Source organism: Cervus canadensis, chromosome 9 (assembly GCF_019320065.1).
Source record: "Cervus canadensis isolate Bull #8, Minnesota chromosome 9, ASM1932006v1, whole genome shotgun sequence".
Classification (NCBI taxonomy): Eukaryota; Metazoa; Chordata; class Mammalia; order Artiodactyla; family Cervidae; genus Cervus; species Cervus canadensis.
Genome location: NC_057394.1, coordinates 11,564,162 through 11,587,829, shown reverse-complemented (window position 1 = coordinate 11,587,829; position 23,668 = coordinate 11,564,162). Strand labels below are relative to the sequence as shown.

Below are 23,668 nucleotides of genomic sequence, written 5' to 3'. Positions count from 1 at the left end.
ATATTTCTCGTATAAGAGCACTCAGGGGGGATGTGGTAAAGGGAACCACCTCTCGCCGTGGCCTGTGGATGCTGGACCCGTGCTCTTGGCAGGAAGACAGAGCACAGATGGCAGCTTTGAACCACGGGGTGTTTTTCTAGCCCTTCTCTCTTCCACTTTAAAAAATAATTTTAAAAACTTTCCACTGGTGACCCCCCCAGTAAAACAACATCATATGAAGTTTACCATCATAACCATTTTTTTCAATGTAGAGGTCAGTACTGTTGAGTATATTCCTATTGTTGTTTAGCCAAGTTCCAGAACTTTTTCATCTTACAGACTAAAACTGTTCCTTGGAAGCAACCCCCATTCCCTGTCCTCAAGTCCTGCCAACCATCCAGGCCCAGTTCTTTATGTTTTATTATTATTTTTTAATTTTTAGTTTTTAAAATTTATTCAGTTTTTAAAATTTTTTTGACTGCACTGGATCTTCACTGCTGCACTAGCTTTTCTCTAGTTGCAGAAATAAAGTGTTGTTCAGTCGTGTCTGACACATTTGTGACCCCATGGACTATATAGTCTGCCAGGCTCCTTGGTCCACGGGATTTCCCAGGCAAGAATACTGGAGTGGGTTACCATTTTTTCTCTCCAATGGGTCTTCCCGACCCAGGGATCAAACTCGCGTCTCTTGCATTGCAGGCAAATTAGAGCGGGGGCTGTTCCCTCTAGTTTTGGGTGTTGGGGCTTCTCATCGCAGTGGTTTCTCTTTTTGTAGAACATGGGCTTTAGAGCACAAGCTCAGTAGTTGGGCTTAGTTGCTCCATGGCATGTGGGGTTCTCCCAAATCAGGAATCGAACCTGTGTCCCCTGCATTAGCAGGTGGATTCTTTACCACTGAGCCACGAAAAAAGCCTCCAGGCCCAGTTCTTTAAACTGTGGTATTTACTGTAATTCACTCAGCATATAATTTGCTAATTTATGCAGCAGTCAGTTCCTGAATATTTTCATCATCTCCAAAAGAAGTCTGAAACCTATTTGCAGCCTCTTCCCACCCTCTCCCCCAGCCCTTGACAATCATTAATTCACTTTCTGTCTCTAGATTTGTCTATACTGGCATGTTTCATATAAATGAAATCATAAGATATGTGGCCTTTCATGACTGGCTTCCCAAAAGCCTTAAAAAAAAAAATTCATTGATTAATTCATTCTGTAACTGATGAAAAAAAAGTTTGCTTAACCATAACACTCAATTCAATGGCATTTTTTCCTTCAAAAAAATCTTAGTTTATAGCCAGGAACATCAGACTTTGCTAAGATGTCAAGATCACTGTCTTAAGTGCCCCTTGCCTGAAGACTTAAGAAAAAGAAATGGGCTTCCAAGCAGAGATTTAATTAAAGCCATACGGAGTCATAAATCTAGTCATATTACACCTGGTCCAAGACTTACTAAAGTGGAGCAAAAAATGCATAAACGTTGCCAACATCTCCTCCACGCATTCTTAAATAATACTTGGATTTGCAGAGCAGGTAACAGAGAAAGCAGGCTTTGTCTTTGTTATTTTCAGAGGAAAACCCATTTCCTGTCTGGGACAGATGGATCAGATCTTACTTTTTAATCCTCATAGAGAGTTGGACTTCCTTATGGCTTAGTTTGTCCTCAGACTGGTTTAGCATATTATTTCAGCTGTGGGGAAATAGTTAACACTAGAATCCAGTACACCATGGCCTGTGGATGCCGGACCTGGATGCGATGAGAAGCCCGAACACCCAAAACTAGAGAGAATAACCCCTACTCTAATTTGCCTACAGTGCAGAAGACGTGAGTTTGATCCCTAGGTTGGGAAGATCCTTTGAAGAAAGAAATGGCAACCCACATCAATATTCTTGCCTGGGAAATCCCATGGATCGAGGACCCTGGCAGGCGTATAGTCCATGAGGTTGCAAAAGAGTCAGACCTGGCTGAGCAACACTTTACTTCTGCAACTAGAGAAAAGCTGGTACAGTTAAATTATTTACCACATCAAGAAAGAACCCCAAAGGGAATGTGTGCCCATTTTCTGCCAGTCTCTCCTCTTCATCTCCCTTCTCTGGACAGGCCCTGTCTGTGTTTCTCTCTTTTCTGCATCATCAAAACAGGAGCCTTGGGTGCCCCAGGTTCAGCCAAGGCCATCTGGGCAAGAATTGCTGTTGCCACATTTATTGGTTTCCCCTGGTGGCTCAGAGAGTAAAGACTCTGCCCACCCTGCAGGAGCCCTGGTTCCATCCCTGGGTCATGAAGATCCCCTGGAGAAGGAAATGGCAACCTACTCCAGTATTCTTGCCCGGAGAATTCCATGGACAAAGGAGCCTGGCGGCGGCTACAGTCCATATTTATCGTTTGTGATCCAAGTTCCCTGGATCCGAGTTGCTTCACTTTCTTGCAGCCGTGCCTTGACAAAGATGTTGTTTCTGTTTTATCCAGCATTTTTAGTTATTTGGATGATTACTGTGGAAGGGTTTTAGGCGGTTTAGGTAGAGGTGCCAGAATCAAAGTTAAAGAGCTATCCTCAAGCGAGAAAAAGGCCGAGGTCAAGGTGAGCATGTAGCTGCCCCTTTGTGTCCGACTCCTTGTGACCCCGTGGACTGTAGCCCACCAGGCTCCTCTGTCCACGGAATTCTCAGGCAAGAATATGGGAGGTGGGTAGCCATTCCCTTCTCCAGGGGATCTTCCCAGTGCAGGGACAGAACTCAGGTATCCTATATGGCAGGCAGATTCTCTACCATCTGAGCCACCAGGGAAGAGGTCAAGGTTAGGCAGGGTCCTTTGGGAGTCCTTGTGGGGTCCAGGCTGGAGCAAAGGAGCAGTGGGAAGAGCAGGAACCCAGGTAGAGAGAATGTGACCTGGTGCTGGGGGTGCTGGGGTGCAGGAGAGAGGAAGGTACTCAGGTGTGGCCCGGGACTAGGAGAGGGAGGTGCCCAGGCATCTTCTGGCTGGGCCACTCGGTGACTGATGGCATTGGCTAGTTCAGGGCTGCTGGCTGCTGGGGACGGCGGAGGAGAGCAAAGTTGTTCGGAGTTAAGGCGAGATGTCACAGGGAAAGGAGCGCAGCCTGAGTCCCGGGCACGGGGCAAGGATGCTGGTCTGTGCTGGGCTCCAGCTTCTCCAGGAAGAGAGTGAGCAAGGCTGTGTTTCTGTCCTCGGAACGGAGGAGGGAGGGTGAGCCCAGAGTTGCCATGGACAAAGCTCCTCAGCAAGGTGGAGACTCCCCCGCCCTCAGACAGAGATGCTGAAGAGACCAGGAGATGCCGACAGGGAGGTCAGCCACTGCAGGGAAGGGAGGAGGAGGAAGGCCTGGACCACCTCTCCATCATTGTACTGGTTCAGGGCTCAGAGGCACATGGACCATGATGCCTTCTGATGAATAAAGCACAAGTTTCATAACAGGGCAGATGCAGGTTTTTTTGTGGAGGTTTTTCCTTTAAAAAATAAGCAGAAAATTATGAATAAAAATTTAGGGCCAGGGTTTTGGGAGTGTCAGTGAGTGACCACCAGAAACTCACGCTGCTTCCTGGCAAATCTGCCTCCAGGTCATCACCTGTGTGATGTTCTCAGCCGAAAAAAACAGAGGCGGGGGTGGGTGTGTCTAGTCTGCCGAAGCATGAATGTTACCTTTCAGCTGTTTTGAGAGAAGAAAGTAAGTGCAGGATATTTCTGGGGCAGACAAGAAAAGCAAATTGATGCTTTCTTGTATTTCAGTGACTGACAAGTGAACAAAATTATACGTGAAGGGACCGAGTCTTTTGTCAGTGGGTTCTCTGAGTCCTTGGAAAATGAAAACATTCGAGCTGAGGTGCAGTGGAGAAGAGGTCATTTGATAGGAAGGATTTAGGGGGAGATTGGAGTGGAGGTCACACGGAGGTGAGCTGTGATCATGAGACTTGTTATGTGAGGAGACCTGATCTCTGTCCAGCTGAGAACGATCATTTTAATTATTGAAAAACAAGATCACCATCCTGACAGACATTCCCCTGGAGAGAGTGGCTTTTGTAAAGTTTTCCAGTCTGTACTTCCTTGTTCTTATTGACGATTGTAGGATGGGAGGGGTAGGGAAGAGTGAAAAGAATTTGGTATAATCGAGAATTTCAGTATTACGTTAAGTCAGGCCTTGAGTTTTCTCCTTTGACTTACTGTGAGTTACAATCCTAAAGAAAATCCACCCTGAATCTTCATTTGAAGGACTGATGCTGAAGCTCCGATACTTTGGCTGCTGATGTGAAGAGCCGATAATTGGAAAAGACCCTGATGCCGGGAAAGATTGAGGGCAGGAGCACAAAGGGTGACAGAGGATGAGATGGTTGGATGGCATCACCGATTCAGTGGACATGAGTTTCTGCAAACTCAGGGAGATAGTGAAGGACGGGGAAGCCTGGTGTGCTGCAGTTTGTGGGGTAGCAAAGAGTGGGACACGACTGAACGACAACAGGATCTGAATATCTTGTCCTAGATGCCAAGGCAGGACTCTAGGAGATAAATTAGATACGAGAAGACAAAATGCCTATCCCAGTAAAGAGTCTAAGCCAGCACACATACACGTACAACACTTGATGGATAGTTGGAATGTAAAAATGTGAGCAAATGTAAGTGACTAGAGAATGGTATAATCTAAATTCATGAGTGCTGACGGAATGCAGAGTCTGGTGATGTGAAGAACTGAGGATAGGGTGGCTTTCTGCCATAGATAAGCCCCAAGTGACGTTGTCCAAAGAGCCGTGAACCAGTGGGCAGAGTTCCTTGGCTGTCGACGTGTGTGCTGGCAGGAAGGAGCCAGCGAGCTTCCAGGGAGAACCGAGCCACGTGCAGGCGGGGCCGGAAGCACCGTTCGGAGATTGCCTGGCGAGGAAATGTCTCGCGGTTGTGATGGGCGAGGCCTCACGCACCAGCTTGTTGTGTTGGATGAACTTGACACCGCACGTAGGTGGGAGGGGACCCCTTTGTGGTGCGTGCGTCCTCCATAGAGCTGGGTGGGAAAGTGCGAGGCTGCGTTCCGTTCTTTGCTGTGTAGCTTGTTTCTTTTCATCTTTTAGGCGAGAGGCGCAGTAATGTCTTGCATTGACAGGCTCTGTTTAAAGTCATTTGGCATTCCATCATGACCTGGTTTTTTGCCTGGACCACCATGAAAGTTCTGTCTTAGGTCTGTTCAAGAAACGTATTTCTCTAATATATAAATATTTCCAGTGTTCTCTCCTCCCACAAGGCAGCAGAGAAAACGAGTGTCGACTACCTGCACTAAAAGTGGTTTGCCAGATGTTTTAGTCTGAAATAGTACTAAACACTCACAAGCTGAGTAGGAGACTTACTTCAGGGGGGTTGCTTTTCATGTTAAAGGGGGTTGTGAAAAATCTGGACTTCTTTTAGTGAACCTAAGTTCAGTCTGTATTTGTGTATGTAAGGCTATTTATATTATATACACACACACACAAAAATAAATATTCCTTCAATCTAAGGTCTGTGCCTATGGCATAATTAATCTCAAAAACTGTTCAGTTTTATTTACAAAGAAGACTTTATTTTGACTCAAAGGGAGTGGAAATACCTACAGAACTATGTATGTGGATATATAATAGTATTTCCTTTGTTTCTTTCAAAGATACAAGAATATTGAAAAGCACACTCTTCAAGGATATTTTATAATGCATGAAAAGCTCATAGAAGACTATTATATTTAATCATAGAAATATATTTTAGAAGAGATTCAGCTTTTAATGTGTGTATGTTGTCTATGAATTTCATTAAGAAGTCAAAGCTTTAAAGTGGATTTTCTGTGGGAAGAATTTAAGTTTTAGACAGCTCAGAGAAAGTGAAAAAGAAACTTTTACCTCTCAGTTTGGACTTTTATGGTTCTGTCCCAAGCCTGCTGTTTTTCCTGCAACGGGGGAAAAAGACTCATTATATTTTATGGATAAAGGTTTTCCTTGTTTTCATGAGGAACTGTGATGGTTCTCTGTGGACTTATAGGTGGTAAGCAGTAGTTTCCAGAGATGTTTAGTGCAGCATTATAAAATCAAATGTATGATAAGGTGCGTCAGCTCCAAAAAAGTCATATCGACATCTGTTGATTCCCAGTCTAAGATTTAAGTTTAGGTTTTGAAATGTTGATTTGTTATTAGTTTTAATATTTTTTTTTGACCACTTCAAATAAAGGAGGACTCAGTGCCTTGTGGAGTGTTTCATCTTCAGTCCATTATTCAGTTCTATCCAGTGAAAAATCAGTCACATAGAGATATTTTCGTTGTTGTGTTCTGTTAAGGAAGAGGAACATGTAACTTTGCCCTGCCCCTTTAGATAATAAATTCTCCCTTTCTTCCTAGCTTGATAAAAGATCTTACTATTAATCATCAGTTACTATTTTTGTAACAAAAACTGGGACTTCAAATTGACTTTACCGTTGACCTTTTTTGAGAGTATTATTAAATTTTTACCCGCCAACTCCTGCACACACATGTTGGATTTCAGTGCAATTTTAAACAAATTCTTTAAAGTACGTGAGACTTATAGTCTTATTATTAAATAATTACAAAAGAAGTTAGTTTTCCTCCTTCCAGCTTATTTCCAGAATCTTTTTTTTTTTTTAAATCAGCAGTCTTCTGCAAAGAGTATCAGTGATCTGTTTCCTTTGGGGCAGTTTGAACTTGATTAAAATTTCAGAGAGGCCTTTTATTAATTAAATATATTCACGTAACTGCTAGAGAATTCTGCATACTTTTAAAGTGGAATAGAACAGGGTACAGAATTGATGGTGGAAATAATAGTAATCCCACATTTCTAGCTGATTGTATGTTGGCAGGTTGATGTTTCTGGCAAGTGTTACTTCAAGAGAAGTAGCACATGGGACTTCCCTGGTGGTTAAGACTCCCAGCTTCCAGTGCAGGGGGCTTGGGTTCAATCTCTGATCAGGGAACTAAGGTTTCCATATGCTGTGTGGTACAGCCAAAAAAAGAAAAAAGAGCCTTGGACAGTTCGGATACTATCAAGTGCAATGAGACATTTCTGTATCTGATCATAATGAAGAGAAGTAGCGTGAGTTCTCCTTCCAGGGATGCTCTTCGGCCTCTATCCATCCTCCCTCAAAGTGCCTGATCCACTTGGGTGGTTTTTGTGGTCCTCTGGCACCCAAGCACTTAATCACCATTTGCACATCATTGCAAAGTTTAGAGCGCGCTGCCTTTTCACTCATCTGAGCGAAAGGCTCTATTTCTTACATAAATGGGCCTTGAAGGTAGGGGCTTAGGGGGAGCAATCACTGAGGAAGAGCTGCCTACTCTCCACTGAGTTAGGACCTAAAGTCCTGTTTCATTATTTCACTGGAAGCCAAGTGATTGGCCAAGGCTGGAGTTACATTGAGATGTGTTTAGGAACACACTTGAGTGCCAAATAAAAGTTACTTTTCTGCTGGGCCGATGTAGATGGAGGTGTACTTTCAGGTCAGTGAAGCCCCCTTCCAGGAAAGACAGCCAATCAGGGCTAGATACTGGGGAGAGAGGCTGAGCTATCTCAGAATTGTATCCCCTTAAAGGGGGAGAAAGAGGCCTTCCCGCTGTGGGTGGTTTGATTCTGGGGAGACATTCTCTTCTCTTCCAGACATAAATTAGACCAAAGAGAGGAATTTGGTTTATTGCTAGTGCTGAAGTTAAAAACCATCTCCTTTTCCCAAGTGGTCCCTTAATTAGATTCATTAGTTTTAAAATGTTAATTGGAATTGTTGCCATTCAATTCCTGAAAGGTTTTAAATATAAAAGGAACACCTCATTTACCATGTTACTCTGTTCTGAGAAATCTGCTGTGATTTCTGCATGTTTTTGAAATTTAAATAATGGATTATTCACTGTAAAGCCTTTTAGAAAGATCCATAAAACCAAATATCTACTTGAATTCATCTGCCTTATCAATTTCTTGGTAAGCATTTTTTAATGAGGGCAGTTAATTTTGATGAGAACAAATTTTCAGCTCCCATGTTTAATTCAGTGTTTCCTATGACAGTCATAGCATCTAAGTAATAGGAAGAAAATGGTGTCACTGAAACAGATGAGTAACATATAATAGATGTTTTCTACCTGTACAAACGCAAAGCTTTATTTTTAAAAGCCCCCTCCAGTTTCCTTCCCAGAGTAAAGTAGATGATTAAAGCTGAACTAGTTAGAATGCTGGTATAATCGCTCGGTCGTGTCTGACTCTTGTGACCCGATGGACTGTAGCCCACCAGGCTCCTCTGTCCATGGGATTTCCCAGGCAAGAATACTGGAGTGAGTTGCCATTTCCTTTTCCACAGCTAGTTAGAATAGCGGATGTTTATTTCTGTGTTAATGCTTGCATGATCTTTTGAGGGCTGATAGAACAGTTCTTCAAAAGAAAAACTTCTTTGGTAATCAGAGGTAGATTGTGATTACCTGGCAGTAACAATTTCAAATAACACAGAAAATACAGAGGTCTCTCCTATTCCTCTTCTGACTTTTGAAATGAATTCTTAAGTGTCGTGGAAAAATCAGAAGAATATGCTTCGTCTTCTCATTCTTGTAACTTTTATAAAATGAGATTCTTTAGTTTTTATCTAGAAAAGGTGACTAATTGTTGTGTTAGATAATTCTCAAAGTAGGAGAGTGTGTGTGTGTGTCTGTGTATGTGTGTCTACATAGTCTGCTCCCTCCCTCCATCCCCTTCCCTGGGGATAATTTCAAAAGCTCAAAGTCCTTAGTCTCAGATACGGAAACAGTGCTCCAAGTGGGGGCATTTAGAAAAGTTTAATTTTAACCAGGTACTCAAACTGCAAACAGACCAGATGACATCATCTAAGGACCCAGCACTTGGGTGGATGGAGGCTTTGTCTGAGCTTTTCTAGACCAGAGCACTGAAATGGAACATGAGTAGTTAATTAGGTTAAAGAATCCAGCTGCTCGTGGAGCCCACGAGTCCTGCCTCGGCGCATTCTGCAGAGAGCTCGGAGCCGAGACCCCCGTGTCCTGCACGCCAGTCTTCTCCAGCAGACAGCCTGTTCTGCGCACACCTGTCTGCTCCCAGTGACGGTGGGGTGCAGTCTTCCACACCCCTGGCTGGCTCGGTTGGACCCACTTTGGTTCCCACATGATTTCTGGAACCGCACTTTAAGAAAGTCACGTGGCCAGGCTAGGTCACCAGCATGGACACTAGTTCTGAGTGTGATTGGCATGGGCTGTCCCAACTCACCGCCCTGAGGTCTGGAGCATCCTGGCAGGATAGGTGGCCAGATGAGATGCCAAGAGCGGCTTGGACCAACATGGAGTGATGGCAGGAAGAGCAAAGAGGCTTCTGTGGAATCAAAAGCAGCAGAGAAACCTTTCCTAAGCTAGAGGAAAGGTCGGATTATTTAGCACACAAACACAGTTGCGTGTGTGTGCGCGCGCGCTCAGTTGTGTCCAACTCTTTGGGACCCCATGGACTATAGCCCACCAGGTCCCCCATCCAAGGGATTTTCCAGGCAGGAATACTGGAGTGGGTTGTCATTCCCTTCTCCAGGGGATCTTCCTGACCCAGGAATCCAACTCACGTCTCCTGTGTCTCCTACATTGGCCAGCGGGTTCTTTAACACTGAACCACCTGGGAAGCCTATTCCCCAGCTTTACAAGGGATTAAAGGTGACTGCCAAGAGAATAGATATATAAACTGAAAGTAGGTTAAGAAAAAAACAAAAAGGGAGACCAAGAATGTGTGAAAGTGTTAGTGACTATTGTTTCCGACTCTATCACCCCTTGAACTGTAACCCGCGAGGCTCCTCTGTCCGTGGGGTTTCCCAGGGAAGAATACTGGAGTGGGTAGCATTCCCTTTTCCAGGGGATCTTCCCAACCCAGGGATCAAACCCAGGTCGAGTCTTCTGCATTGCAAGCAGATTCTTTAGCATCTGAGCCACCAGGAGTGCCCAGAGGAAGACCAAGGCAAGCGGTAAAGTGCACCCAAGAGTGAGGCCTGTTCATAGAATGGAGGCCACCAAGTCCTAAAGGGGAGGTGTGAGCTTTCTAGCAGTTGTGATATGCTGGGTCCACTGTGCACTTGCGTATTTCTTTTACCTGGCATGATAAGAACATAAAATTTGTAATACAAGAGCTTGACAAGGGTCATTCTCTGACCCTTTTATTTAGGGAAGAGAACTTCGGCATTTTTTTTTTGCTCTAGGAATACTTCGTTAAAAAGAACTTTTGATCCAGCCAGTCTAACTTTTTCCTTATGGTGAGAGAGAGATTTTAATAAAAGAAATTTCTGTCCCCACCCTCCCCATCATGTTCTCCACCCAAGTTATAGTCCTTTGATGAGACCTAAATTGTTTGACAGTTGAAATGATTGATACCACACCGGACAGCATCTTAGGGAGGAAGGAAGGTAACCAGATGAATGTCTACAAAAGATCACAGAAGCCCTGTGTTTAAACCTGTCTTTGAGCATTAGAGAAGGAAAAGACCAAAGAAAGCCTGGCTCAGGACCATTTCTTAGTGACTGTTTCCAGTGGTGGTATTTTAAGAATTTCCAGTGGGAAATGAACACCCTGGTTACCCACCTCTGTCCTTTCAGTGACATATGTAATGTTTGACAACTCCTTCCCAGGTTTCTTCTGGAAGTCTTCAAAATTAAGCAGGGTTTATGGGCTGTGTTGACTTTCTTGAAAACCTGATTTTTGGTGATTATAGTTTTCAAGCCTTTGAGCGTCAGGTTGGCACTTGATAAAAGAGAGAAGAATGTGTGTGTTTGTGTGTAGTAAATATTACATTACTTGAAGTGTACCCATGAAATGTACCGATCCAAACATGGGGGCTATCCATTGACTTAATGGAAAAGCTTTGACACTTTGGGGGAAAAAAAATGAGATTAAACCAAAACCTGAAGTGAGGTTGTTGTTCTTTAAAATGTCATCTCAAGTCACCTCGAAGCTATTCTGCTAAAATCTGGCACTATCCATGTTTTGGATGCTTTAGGTTCTAAAAAAATTTTCTGTAATGCCAGTTTTGGGGGTTTGTACATGATTTGTTTTTTCTTATGTTATCTGTTAATACTTTAAGTTGTGAAATATGGCATATTCGCAAATGAAGCTATAAAACGAGCACATGTAGTTTAATAAATAATGGCACAAACATCCAAGTTTATAGTACAACCTTCCTGGTATGGGCCCTCCCCCATTCCTTCACCCTCTCTCCCAGAAGTAATCACAGCCTGGATTTCCTGTTGATCATTCCTTTGCTTCTCTTTATGGTTTGGCGCACATGTGTGTGATTCTAAACAATAGCGTGTTTGAGTCCTAAATTACTCATTTCATGTCTGTCTTCCCAGTTAACTCTGAGAAGAGGAATTGTCTGGATTCTGATCTCAGGTCTGTTCCTAGCCTCAAGCATGGCCCTTAGCACATAGCAGGGGTTTAATGGATGTTTATGGATTGAATGAATGAGTAAAGATGTTTTATTCTTGTAAAAAAAATAGCAGTTTCTGATATATGGCTAAGATACATAAATGTGTATATGAATAATCATAAAAGAAAGATAGGGAATATCGAAAGGTTTTATGGGAACATGAGTTTTACGTGGATGGCTGTCAGAGGATCAGTCCCATATGCCTATTTACAAACTAGAAAAGTGATGAAACTAGAAAAGCTCTTAAACAGATGAGAGCTAAACGTCATTCAGCTAATGGCGGCCAAAGTGGGGCCGGAATGTGCGTCTTCTCCTGCTGGCCCCGGAGTCTGTGAACTGGGCCATGGGGCACCCTCTCAATGGTTTTGTTCAAGAGAGGAATGGCTTTCTTCAACTGAATAGCAACCCCACCCCTGGGGAAAGAGGCGAACACACAACTACAGAAATTCCTCAAATTCAGAACATTAGAGTGTTCATGTAATAAGATTCCTGGTCAAGAAAGCAGACTAGATTGTAATTATCAAATATGTATATGTAGTTTTAGTAATGTAGTCTGTATACTATTATTAATAGAAAACTGGGAAAGTTTAAAGAGTGACTTTATTGTCAGGTGAGTTTTTTTAAATACTTGCTGGAACAGATAGGCGCTTGATGAGAGAAGAGTGTGTGTTTTCATTTGTAGTAAATAATACATTATTTGAAATATATCTATGAAATTTACTGATCCAAACATGGGGGCTATCCATTGACTGAATGGAAAACTTTGACACTTTGAAAAAAAATATACAAGATTAAACCAAAACTGAAACAGGTTGTTGGTCTTTAAAATGTCATCTCAAGTCATCTCAAAGCTATTATGATAAAATCTGACTCTATATATGTCTTGGATAATGTAGGTTCTAGAGAAGTGTTCTGTAATGCTGATTTTGGGGGTTTGTACATGCTTTTTTTTTTCTTATGTAGTCTCTTAAAACTTGAAATTATGAAATATGGCATATTTGCAAATGAGCTATATATAAAATGAGTACATATAGTTTAACGAATAGGAACACAGACATCCAAGTTAAAAACACAGTCCTCCTGATGTGGCCCCTCCCACATTGGTCTGTCCAAGCTCCTTGATTATTTTTAATTTTTATTTTATTCTGTGTATTGAATGAGCGGTGTCCTGATGAACAGGTGAGTTCGTGATTTAGGAAAAATTCTGAGCATTATGTATCCTTGAATTGCATTACTGATTTGATCTCAAGCTCCTTGATTATTCAGTGTGAGAATGATGAGGCTAAAAGAAGATAAGTGCGTGCGGTATCACTCAGTAACTGCAGATGTCAGATGTGGCCCTTATCCAGTTGACATCAGATGGTCTTCCGTAGATTCAGTAATAAGGTTCGTGACCTGAGTTTTTGCTTATTTTCCAAAAGATGGCGTTTGCCAAGGGCAGGGTCTGGGTTTTGGTATTTGGAGATTGTTCTGAACCACCTCCCACCACCCCAACCCTCAGGCACACACACACATACACGCATGGTGATTTTGTCATGTTACTTTGACATGACCCCAAAACTGAGCCGTTAGTGCCCAGCAAATGGGCAGGAGAGGTGTGATGGGGGCTGAGAGCCTGGCTGGATCCCTCGGGTCCCCCAGAAAGCTCAGTGCTTCTGTGTTCACAGGTTGCTTTAGAATGTGCCCCCCAAAATACCAGCCATCTCTGTACTTCAAACACTTCTGAAGACTTTTATCTTTCATAACCAGCCCACTTAGTCGTCTGTGCCTTCTAAGGGTCTGACATTGTGTGTAAGTCAGTGTTAAAGGAAGTATCTGGTATTGGGGTTTAAATTATCTATTAAGCCCTCTCTCATATTCAAGTCTATGACTCTCTGAGCCCTGGTGATAATTTATACTTCAGAGGAAGCTCATAACTGCCTCAGTCTCAGGGTATTATTTTTAGAACCCTTCCAAATAGCTTGACACCAACATTTTCCAACTCGATTTTGGCAAGCGTCGATCCCCGGGATTTTAAAGTAGCTCTTTATCAAAATAAAACCAGCTCCTTGGTTATGAGTAGGTAGAATTCCAAGGGCTGGCACTGATAACTGCAAAGTGTGGAGTGTGATGAATTAAGAGCTGCATGTTGATCTAGGAGGCAACAAAAGCGATTTTTCAAGCCGAGTTTGTTCTTTGTTACTTGCAAAGAAACGTGAAGTTTCCAAGCTTTGGCAAGGGTGCTTAGGGAAAATGAAAATAGTTCGAAGCATTAAGGGAATGTTGTTCAGTGTTTATGGGCAGTGGCCTTCAGGTGAGCATTTTAGCCTCTCTGATCAGATGATTATGGTGGTGGCGATGAGAACATCAGTAGCTACTCTACTCATTGAGTGCGGCCGCAGAGGACTTTGGGGGATTCTGTCTCAGAAATAACCATAGCAACCCTCTTGAAGTGGATATTGCAATGATGTATCTTTAAAGAAAAACAGATTTATATGAAAAGTGAAAGCCCTAGTCTCTCAGTCATGTCTGACTCTTTGTGACCCTGTGGACTGGAGCTCACCAGGCTCCTCTGTCCATGGCGTTCCCCAGGCAAGAATAGTGGAGTGGGTAGCCATTTCCTTTTCCAGAGAATCTTCCTGACCGGGGGATCAAACCTGGGTCTACCGCATTGCGGGCAGATTCTTTACCGTCTGAGCCACCAGGGGAACCCCATCAAAGATACAGTGTTAACCAAACACTGGATTCAAATCCTGCTTCCACCACTTTTAACTGTGACCTGGGTTTTGCCATTAGTAAAAGGAGGGTCGTGGTACCCACCTCAGAGGGTGGTTGCGAGTATTAAATGAGGAAGCATGTGTCGGGTTGATAACGGCGCTTTCAGAGCACTCGGTCTGTGTAGCTTGCTGCCCAGGGTCGCCCACCTGGGAAGCGTTGGGCTCACTTTCACACCCAGGTGTGCGTTGCTTATACTCCTTGCACGGTCCTTCGTCAGTTCACAGCCAGTTTTCAAGCAGACTGGGCCATGTGGTCTGTTTTACGTTTGCTGTAACAAACGGGCAGAACTTCTGGGTTCAAGATCAGCATTCCTCATTGTGTATTTGAGTGTGTGTGTCTGTGCTTAGGATTTGGAACGAATAGGCAGTGTTGTCTCATTCTTTGCAACACAGAATGGGGCACATGAGATGGTTGTGAACATCTTTGAAGATAGCGCTCTATACTTCTGGCCCCTGCGATCATTGCACTTGTGTGCTGAGATCACCTCGCCTCACCTGTCGTCATGGGGACCCCTGAGTTTCCGGGTAAAGTGATGGTGGGAGTGGGCATCCCTGGAAGGCACCATGCCCTCCTTCCTTGCCCCTAAACAGCCATCTTGTGCCAGCGTGGGGGCTGGTATCTCCTTAGGGTCTTGCGTTTGGAGTGAGTGTTCGAACTTAGCTGCACTCTTAGCAGCTCTGTGATTCCGAACAAACTTCTTCACTTTGGGGAATCTCAGTTACATCCGCTATAAAATGTGGATGAGGGTAACACAGGTCTACTTTTGAGTTAGCAGTGGGGCCTGCAGAGGGTCTAGAGAGCATAGGTAAAATAATGAGATAATTCTGTGCATCTAGTAGGTGCTCAATAAAGAGGTGTTCTGTCTCAGTGCTTGAATCTGAAGCTATTGTCAGAATTTTGTCTGTTGTATTTGTCTGAAATCTGTCAATGAACCTTGTATTCTTCTGCTTGTGTTGCTCAAAATGCAGAATGGGATTTAAGCCAAATAAGCCAAATGCATAACAGTTTAGCTCTGGTCAGCTGTTTATACATTCAGATTCAGCCTCAGCGTGAATAGCCTTATCATGAATTCACAAGAAATTGCTGAGTGCTCAGGATCTTAAGCTCATGGGGCTGGGATTAATTTTTTTTTTTCCAGCAGACTGACTGTCTAGAGAATATCCATGATGCTGTAAATGAAAACACATGTGAGGATAACCGATGACAGTGGGGAAATGGGAAAAGTAACCATGGGATGTTCAGAAACCTCTTCAGTGAGGAGAGCTGCTGGCTTGGCCACCACTGGGGCAAAGAAAAAGATAAGTTTAGTACAAAGTCCCTTTTATGGCATTCTCTCTTTTAAAGGGCTGCTTTGCCCTGAAAAGCAAAGGAAGACATTTTTATTTCTAGAAGAAATTTTTTGGATCGATAAATTTGCACAACCAGAGGGTTTAGCTTCCTTTGAGAAAGGAGATTTAGAAGGGTGTAGGAGGAAGCAAGTATGGGGAGTCTTTTCCAGTCTCCTTTGGCCAACCCGAAGAAGCTTAACTAATGGACAGGACATAAAATGAGAAAATATTGTTGGTTTTGCAGATTTCTTACGAATGCAAAAGTGGTTGCAGTGTGACCATAAAATCTGCGGATTAGTTGATACCTTAAAATAGGAAACAGTGCTCTTTTTAATTGCCTTTACTTTCATGGGTTGGTTTTGAAAAAAATGTTGGTAATGAGAATAAGGTGGAAACGTGTGCTTTGTTATTGCCTCTTTTTCAGTCCCATGCAGCAAATGTTTTTCAGAGGTGTAAAGGGTGGTGATGTATCTTCGACCTAATTTTTAAAAATCTTATTTATTATTTCTATGTTTGGCTGTCCTGGGTCTTTGTTGCTGCATGGGCTTTTTTCTCGCTGCGGCAAGCAGGGGCCACTCTCTAGTTGTGGTATGCGGGCTTCTTGTTGCAGAGCGCGAGTTCTAGGGTGCTCGGGCTCAGTAGTTGCAGCACACAGGCTCAGTAGTTGCGGCTCCCGGACTTAGTTGCTCCACTGCATGTGGGATCTTCCTGGATCAGGGATTGACCCCATTTCTCCTGCATTGGCAGATGGATTCTTTACCACTGAGCCCCACCAGGGAGCCCCTTCAACTTAATTTTAAAAGAAGTCCTCTTTGGAAAACCTGATTCCTGACTCATGACCATTTATGATCTTTGTAGATTTCTTAAACCCTGTGTCAGTCAGAGATGGTAAGAGAGAGATCTCTTACTATAACCATGGAAAAAGAGTGTGTGTAAGAACATTTAGCAGGAACTGTAGGCCATTGTTTGAGCGTCATCTGGCCTCCCTCCTATCCCCCAAATCCAGAACCATCTCTTTGAACATTAGAAGCTTCACCAAAACTTAAAGCAGCAACTCTTTTGGAGGACACTCTGGCAATGAGTCAGAAATCTTAAAAAATGTGCCTAGGTTAGCTCTGCAGATTTTAGGAAGCACTCTTACAGAGTGAGTAGAAGGAAGAAGTCCAGCAAAAGATGTTCATGAAAGGGATGTTAATCATAATACTTTTTGCCCAGTTCAGTGACTGATTATTCGTACACAGAATTCTACATAACTACTAAAATGTTGATAAGTATTTTAATTGCAAATAAAATGGAATGCCTCTAGTATGCTGCATTTTAAGTGATGAAGCAGTATTTGGACAGTGAGGGAGGTTTCTTTCGGGATTGTGGTCTTCATTCTGAATTGGTGAAACTAAGGGAACTCTGGGAAACGCGTGCATGGTAGAGACAGAAAAGAGAAGGATGGTTGCCAGGGACCAGAGGGAGGGTGGAGGGGAGTCCCTGCTTAGTGGATGCTCAGGTAATTAACTAATTAATTGGTTAATTAATTTTCGGTGGTGCTGGGTCTTCGTTGCCGCCCGTGGACTTTCTCCAGTTGCAGTGCTCGGGCTTCTCTTGTTGCGGTGCACGGGCTTCAGTACTTGCGGCGAGCAAGCTCAGTAGTGGTGGTACTCGGGCTTAGTTGCCCTGCAGCTTGTGGAACCTTCCCGGACCAGGATTGTGTCCCCTTCATTGGCAGGCGGATTCTGATCCGCTGTACCATCACGGAAGTCCTACAAGTCCAGTTTTGCAACATGCCGAAAGTTCTGGAGATATGGATGGCGACGATGATTGCACAGGAATGAGAGTGTTCTTAATATCGCAGAACTGTCCACATAAAAATGGAAACTTTTCTGTATGCGATGGTACCACAATTCGTAAGGAAATGAATGATGAATAATAATTTTAAAATGTATGTGTGGGCACCACTCATCAATGAAAAGTTTGATTTTCTGAAGGAACTATAGGTTTTGTTTATAAACAGTTTATATCTCCTAGAACAGGGGTCCCCAACCTCCAGAATCTAATGCCTGATGATCTGAGGTGCAGCTGATGTACTAATAATAGAAATAAAGTGCGGAATAAGTGTAATGCACTCGAGTCATCTTGAAACCATCCCCCACCGACCCCAGTCCGTGGGAAAATTGTCTTCCACAAAACCGAACCCTGATGCTAGAAAGGTTGGGGACCACTGTCTTAGAAGATCAAGTATTTTCAGCCCCATCACTGTAGCATCATTATGACTAAAATACTTAACAAAAATTCCTTAACATCATGGAATGCAAAGAAAAGCTTTTTGGTTAAAAAATACAGTATTTTCTCATTCTTATATTCCTCACGCTTTTTCAGAGATGGAATCATTGATCTGTGTGTTTAAAGCACCACTGGCCTTGCAGTCTCAGTGTTCTGGAAGCTTTTGGACATGGAAGGATTTTATGATGAGGGAGGGAGAGAGGGATAGGGTTTTCTTACTGACATGGCCTAACCCTAATCATGTCAAAATAAAAATAACTCATTTTTTTTGGTCCTCTTCTGTTTTCCATTAACTTTTCATCCTATATTGTCATTTTCCTCCTCTTTGTATATCTGTTTGAATTCCTCTTTAAGAAGTAAAACCACAAGTGATGTGTGGCTGCAGAGAAGGGTGTCCACGCTAGAACTTTTGATCTGTCAGATAATGAGCTTTTCCCCATTATTGACCTAATGAACAGGACCTGAGAAGAGCAGATTGTGAAGCCCTTCCACGCTGACTATACTTTTTTCTTTAAAAACTGCTAGTAATAGTTGGAGTTTATACAGTCACTAAGCAGTAATACCACTGACACCAACTAATAGTAGTTGGTTTTAGAAAAGGCAGAGGAACCAGAGATCAAATTGCCAACATCCGCTGGATCATCGAAAAAGCAAGAGAGTTCCAGAAAAACATCTATTTCTGCTTCATTGACTATGCCAAAGGCGTTGACTGTGTGGATCACAATAAACTGTGGAAAATTCTGAAAGAGATGGGAATACCAGACCACCTGACCTGCCTCTTAAGAAACCTGTATGCAGGTCAGGAAGCAACAGTTAGAACTGCACATGGAACAACAGACTGGTTCCAAATAGGAAAAGGAGTACGTCAAGGCTGTATATTGTCACCCTGCTTATTTAAATTATGCAGAGTACATCATGAGAAACACTGGGCTGGAAGAAGCACAAGCTGGAATCAAGATTGCTGGGAGAAATATCAATAACCTTAGATATGCAGATGACACCACCCTTATGGCAGAAAGTGAAGAAGAACTAAAGAGCCTCCTGATGATGGTGAAAGAGGAGAGTGAAAAAGTTGGCTTAAAGCTCCACATTCAGAAAACTAAGATCATGGCATCCGGTCGCATCGCTTCATGGGAAATAGATGGGGAAACAGTGGCTGACTTTATTTTTCTGGGCTCCAAAATCACTGTAGATGGTGACTGCAGCCATGAAATTAAAAGTGATGCTTACTCCTTGGAAAGAAAGTTATGACCAACCTAGACAGCATATTAAGAAGCAGAGACATTACTTTGCCAACAAAGGTCCATCTAGTCAAGGCTGTGGTTTTTCCAGTGGTCGTGTATGGATGTAAGAGTTGGACTATAAAGAAAGCTGAGTGCCAAAGAATTGATGTGTTTGAACTGTGGTGTTGGAGAAGATTCTTGAGAGTCCCTTGGACTGCAAGGAGGTCCAACCAGTCCATCCTAAAGGAGATCAGTCCTGGGTGTTCATTGGAAGGACTGATGTTGAAGCTGAAACTCAGGTGGTACTTTGGCCACCTGATGTGAAGAGCTGACTCATTTGAAAAGACCCTGATGCTGGGAAAGATTGAGGGCAGGAGGAGAAGGGGACAACAGAGGGTGAGATGGCTGGATGGCATCACCGACTCGATGGACATGAGTTTGAGTAAACTCCGGGAGTTGGTGATGGACAGGGAGGCCTGGCGTGCTGCGGTTCATGAGGTCGCAAAGAGTCGGACAAAACTGAGCAACTGAACTGAACAGTAGGTGGTGTTTGTACAGTCATGATGGTTTCATGTGTATACATCAGTACATCTTGAAGATACGTTAGACCACCTGAGCATCACGCTTACTTGCCACCTTCAACAGGTATCATTTGACCTGAGGAGGTCAAGTTGCCAAGAGTTAGAGGTAAAAGTGAAAAGCCTAAATAGTTGCAAAGATGGTAAGAAAAGAAGAAAACCAAAATCCATCACTATTTGTTCGCTGCGTCTCTCTTTCTCCGCCAAGGATGTAATTTCTTGCCCTCAGGATGAAGTGGCAAATTGTTGATCAAGAACTAAGGAATGCTGCCAGCTGGTAGGAGTCTCACATGTATTTTTTTTTTTTTTTTCACATGTATTTTTGTGATTTCATTTGGTAACTGATTCCAGAATTTAAGATGTTCTTGATTTCCGCTGTTCTTTTAATCATCCGGATGCATTTGCTGGTCTGTAACATGTCTCAGGAATGTATTTGGCGGCGGGGCAGGGCTTTTGCACAGTGCATCTTTCTGCCCACCAGTGTTGGGCCATCCCCAGACTCAACACGAGGGACCAGAGGTTTGTAGTCCCAAGGTTGCCAGGCACTGACCACTCAGAGTACCCTCTTTCATGGTGTTTGATTATAAAAATGGCAACACTACATTTTTGAAATTAATATTCCAAAAGTTTCTTGAGAACTTGACTGTTGGCACACTTTGTAAGGAGAAGGGGGAGTTCCTGGTATGAGATGGAGCTTGGCTTACGCTTCAGACCAAAAGATCCTGATTGAATGAGGAGAGATTGCTTGGGGAATGTTGCAAGAGCCAGAGAAATGGAAAATTCAAAAACACCTGGAAAGGGTGTCTGTGTATGCACATGTGTAGGTATATGCGTGTCTCTGTGTAGGTGTGTGTGTATTGAGATCAGTAAGTCCTCTGGCCAGTTAACTTTGATGCTCATAAAACAAGGGAATTGGAGTCAAGGTTCTTTTCTGCTTTTAACCCTTCAGCTTCTGGACTATATTAGATGTGTAAACTCCTGCATCTGCTAGATAGACAGCTTCTTTCAAGGAAAATTCTAGAATAACCACTCCTTGTAAAAGTGTTAGTCACTCAGTCATGTCTGACTTTTTGTGACCCCTATATGGACTGTAGCCCTCCAGATTCCTCTGTCCATGGAATTCACCTGCAAGAAAATAGTATGGAAAGAATACTGTAGTGGGTTGCCATTCCCTTCTCCAGGAGATCTTCCTGACCCAGGGCTCAAACCCGGGTCTCCTGAATTGCAAGCAGATTCTTTATTGTCTGAGCCACCAGGGAAACCTTACATTGGTTAAATGCAATTGAAAAAAAAATTCATCAGGCTTCATAATACTTTTTTTTTTTTTTTTTTGGCTTCACTAAGGAGATCAGTCCTGGGTGTTCATTGGAAGGACTGATGCTGAAGCTGAAACTCCAATACTTTGGCCACCTCATGCGAAGAGTTGACTCATTGGAAAAGACCCTGATGCTGGGAGGGATTGGGGGCAGGAGGAGAAGGGGATGACAGAGGATGAGATGGCTGGATGGCATCACCAACTCGATGGACATGAGTTTGAGTAAACTCCGGGAGTTGGTGGTGGATGGGGAGGCCTGGCGTGCTGCGATTCATGGGATCGCAAAGAGTTGGACACGGCTGAGCAACTGAACTGACTGACTCAATTAAATGCTGAGTGCCTTATTGCCTGCTTTAGGGAGGGGACGTTTCTAACTTTAATAAAATTATGGATCTCTTCTACTCCCCAAAGAATTTTGTGTGCCTAACGTTAGCTTGTTGAATAAATTCCTTCCATATTCGTTTTCTTATTTCTGCTTTTGGATACTAACTAGTTGCCATCAGTGGTTCTGGACACAATGGGAATGGCAAAATACGTTCTTTTGTGTGTTACTCATCATTCATCTAACATACGTAAAACTTGTCTTATGTTTCAGGATGCTTATCATCTTGTTAGAATTCCCTCATCACATGTTAGAGCTTGCCTTATATTTTAAGATGCTCTTAACCCTGTGCTGCCTATTGACTGGTGAAACGTTGCATCGTTTAAAATGTGTCTTTGCTCTTTTGCATCTATTCCATTTAAAAATAATAAAGTTTCAACTGGCATTGCCCCCTTCCACCGTGTATCGCCACTTTCCTCCACGTTGAGTTCAGCCATTGCAAATATTCCCTACTTCTCACGTGAACCATGCAATCACCTGAAAGATCAAGGTTATGTATGGTATCCAGAGGTCTGGAAGCCAACACAGCTCAACTCTGGGCCTGAGAAAACAAAACAGGAGGGTTAACCTCAAGCTCGCCTCAAGCTCGCCCGCAGCGCTTGTTTTCTTAAAACTATCCGGACCCCCTCCCCCTCCACGTGCCTTTTAGGCTCTTATTCTTGGAATCCTTGATGCTTTCGATAGAATTGCCCTTTTCATGTTTTCCCAGGGCAGTGAGTTCCGACACGAGAACTATATTCTGGCTTTCATCACCCTGTTCTGCCGAGAAGCTGACCAGTGTTGAAACGCACTTCTTACCTGCTGCTTGCCAGGTTCACCAGCCTGAGGGCAGCGTTAAACCGGGCGGCGGGCAGGGAGCAGGGGGCTTGGGTGTGATCCCCGGGCCCGGTGGCCAGGGGGACTCAAGGCTCTCGTTCTGAATCCATTTGACATAGAGGCCAGAGGAGAGACTTAAAGCAGTTAACTCCTGTGCCCTTGGAGGCCTTGTAAGGATGTCTAGGACTCAGGGACAGACTGGTGTGGCTGTTCCCATGGGAGAATGGGATTCCATGATCCTCACCGGTGTGGTGGGAGCCCAGGGTTTCTCGAGTGTGGGTGGCCTCCTGCCTTTGTTTTTTTTTTGTAATCTGTTTTATTAAAGTATAGTTGATTTACAATATTGTGTCCGTTTCTGCACTACAGCAGTGTGGCTCGGTTAAACATACAGGTGTGTTCTTTTTCATACTCTTTCCCATTCTGGCCTTTATCCCAGGATATTGAATATAGTTCCCTGTGCTATACAGTAGGACCTTGTTTATCCACTCTTGTTACGATTTGGGGGTTGGCCAGAAAGTTCGTTAGAGTTTGTTTTCCCATAAGATCTCCTGGAAGATCCCTAACAAACTTTTTGGCCAAGCCTGTAGTTTCCACTTGCTAATCCCAAACTCTGTCCCCATCCGTCCCCTCCTGCCTGATTTATCGGTGAGGCCTGAGATGGAGGGAGAGAGATGGTTTGCTCAGGGTCGTGGGGAAGCACTGGCCCCCACCTCTGGGTGACTGAGCCGTGGGGGGATTTGCTGAGACCTGGCTCATCCTGGTGGTGGGGAATGCCTGCCTCCCAGAAAGAAACCCTGGCGTCCATCTGCCTTTCCCTCCCCGCGGAGTGTGACCTTCTGTTCCGGACCCTCACCATCTCCTCTGCTTTGACCAGACTCCATTCCTCCTCCTAGATTTAAATCAGCTCCCATAAATCTGTGTGACTTTGTGCATTGTTTTTTTTTTTTGGTGGGGAGCTTTGCTTTTTGGCTTTGACTGGAACAGGGATGGGTGGGTGAGAAAGTCGTGTGTGGGAAGTTTATGGTGTCACAGGAAGAACATTCATGGGTGTTTGGAAAAATATCAGTGAGTTATACAGATGCTGGCTTTCTGATACATGACATGCTTGTGTGGAAGTTGGGAGGGCGTGGAAAAGGCCACAGCACACAGTTTGAATTTGTCCACGTGGATAATTCCTTGACCAGCTCTCCTTGTGCTGATTTGGCTTCCTCCAGGTCGATACCACATCATTTTCTTTTGCCAATGATTCCTCTTCCTCCAGGCTCCAAATGTGTCACGCACAACACGCTTGGCTTATTTTAAGCCCCTTAAGCAGCTGGAGGGCAGCTTATAAAAATATGATTTGCCTCTGGGCTGGGTGAGGCAATCAAGTGTTTTTCCACTTACGATCATGGAAAGCTGAGTTCATTGAAGAGATGAGCAAAACTCTCTTGTTAAAATAGAAAAGATTGAATTATAGTGTTTATGGAAACTGGTCATTCCGGGCGTATGTTCGTGAGATTTGTGCAGTTTTGTGTTCATTGGAGGTAACCTGGTTGCATTACCAGCATTGGGTTGGTGTGTTAAAATGGCATTTTGATCGGTTAGTTGCATATGAATTTTAGTTGAAAAG

At 43.6% G+C, this 23,668-nt stretch overlaps 1 protein-coding gene across 2 annotated transcripts in view; it reads left to right on the top strand.

The window, feature by feature from the left end:
- Positions 1 to 23,668, top strand: part of FARP1 (FERM, ARH/RhoGEF and pleckstrin domain protein 1) — a 300,177-nt gene that overhangs the window by 97,196 nt on the left and 179,313 nt on the right. The window lies entirely within an intron of this gene.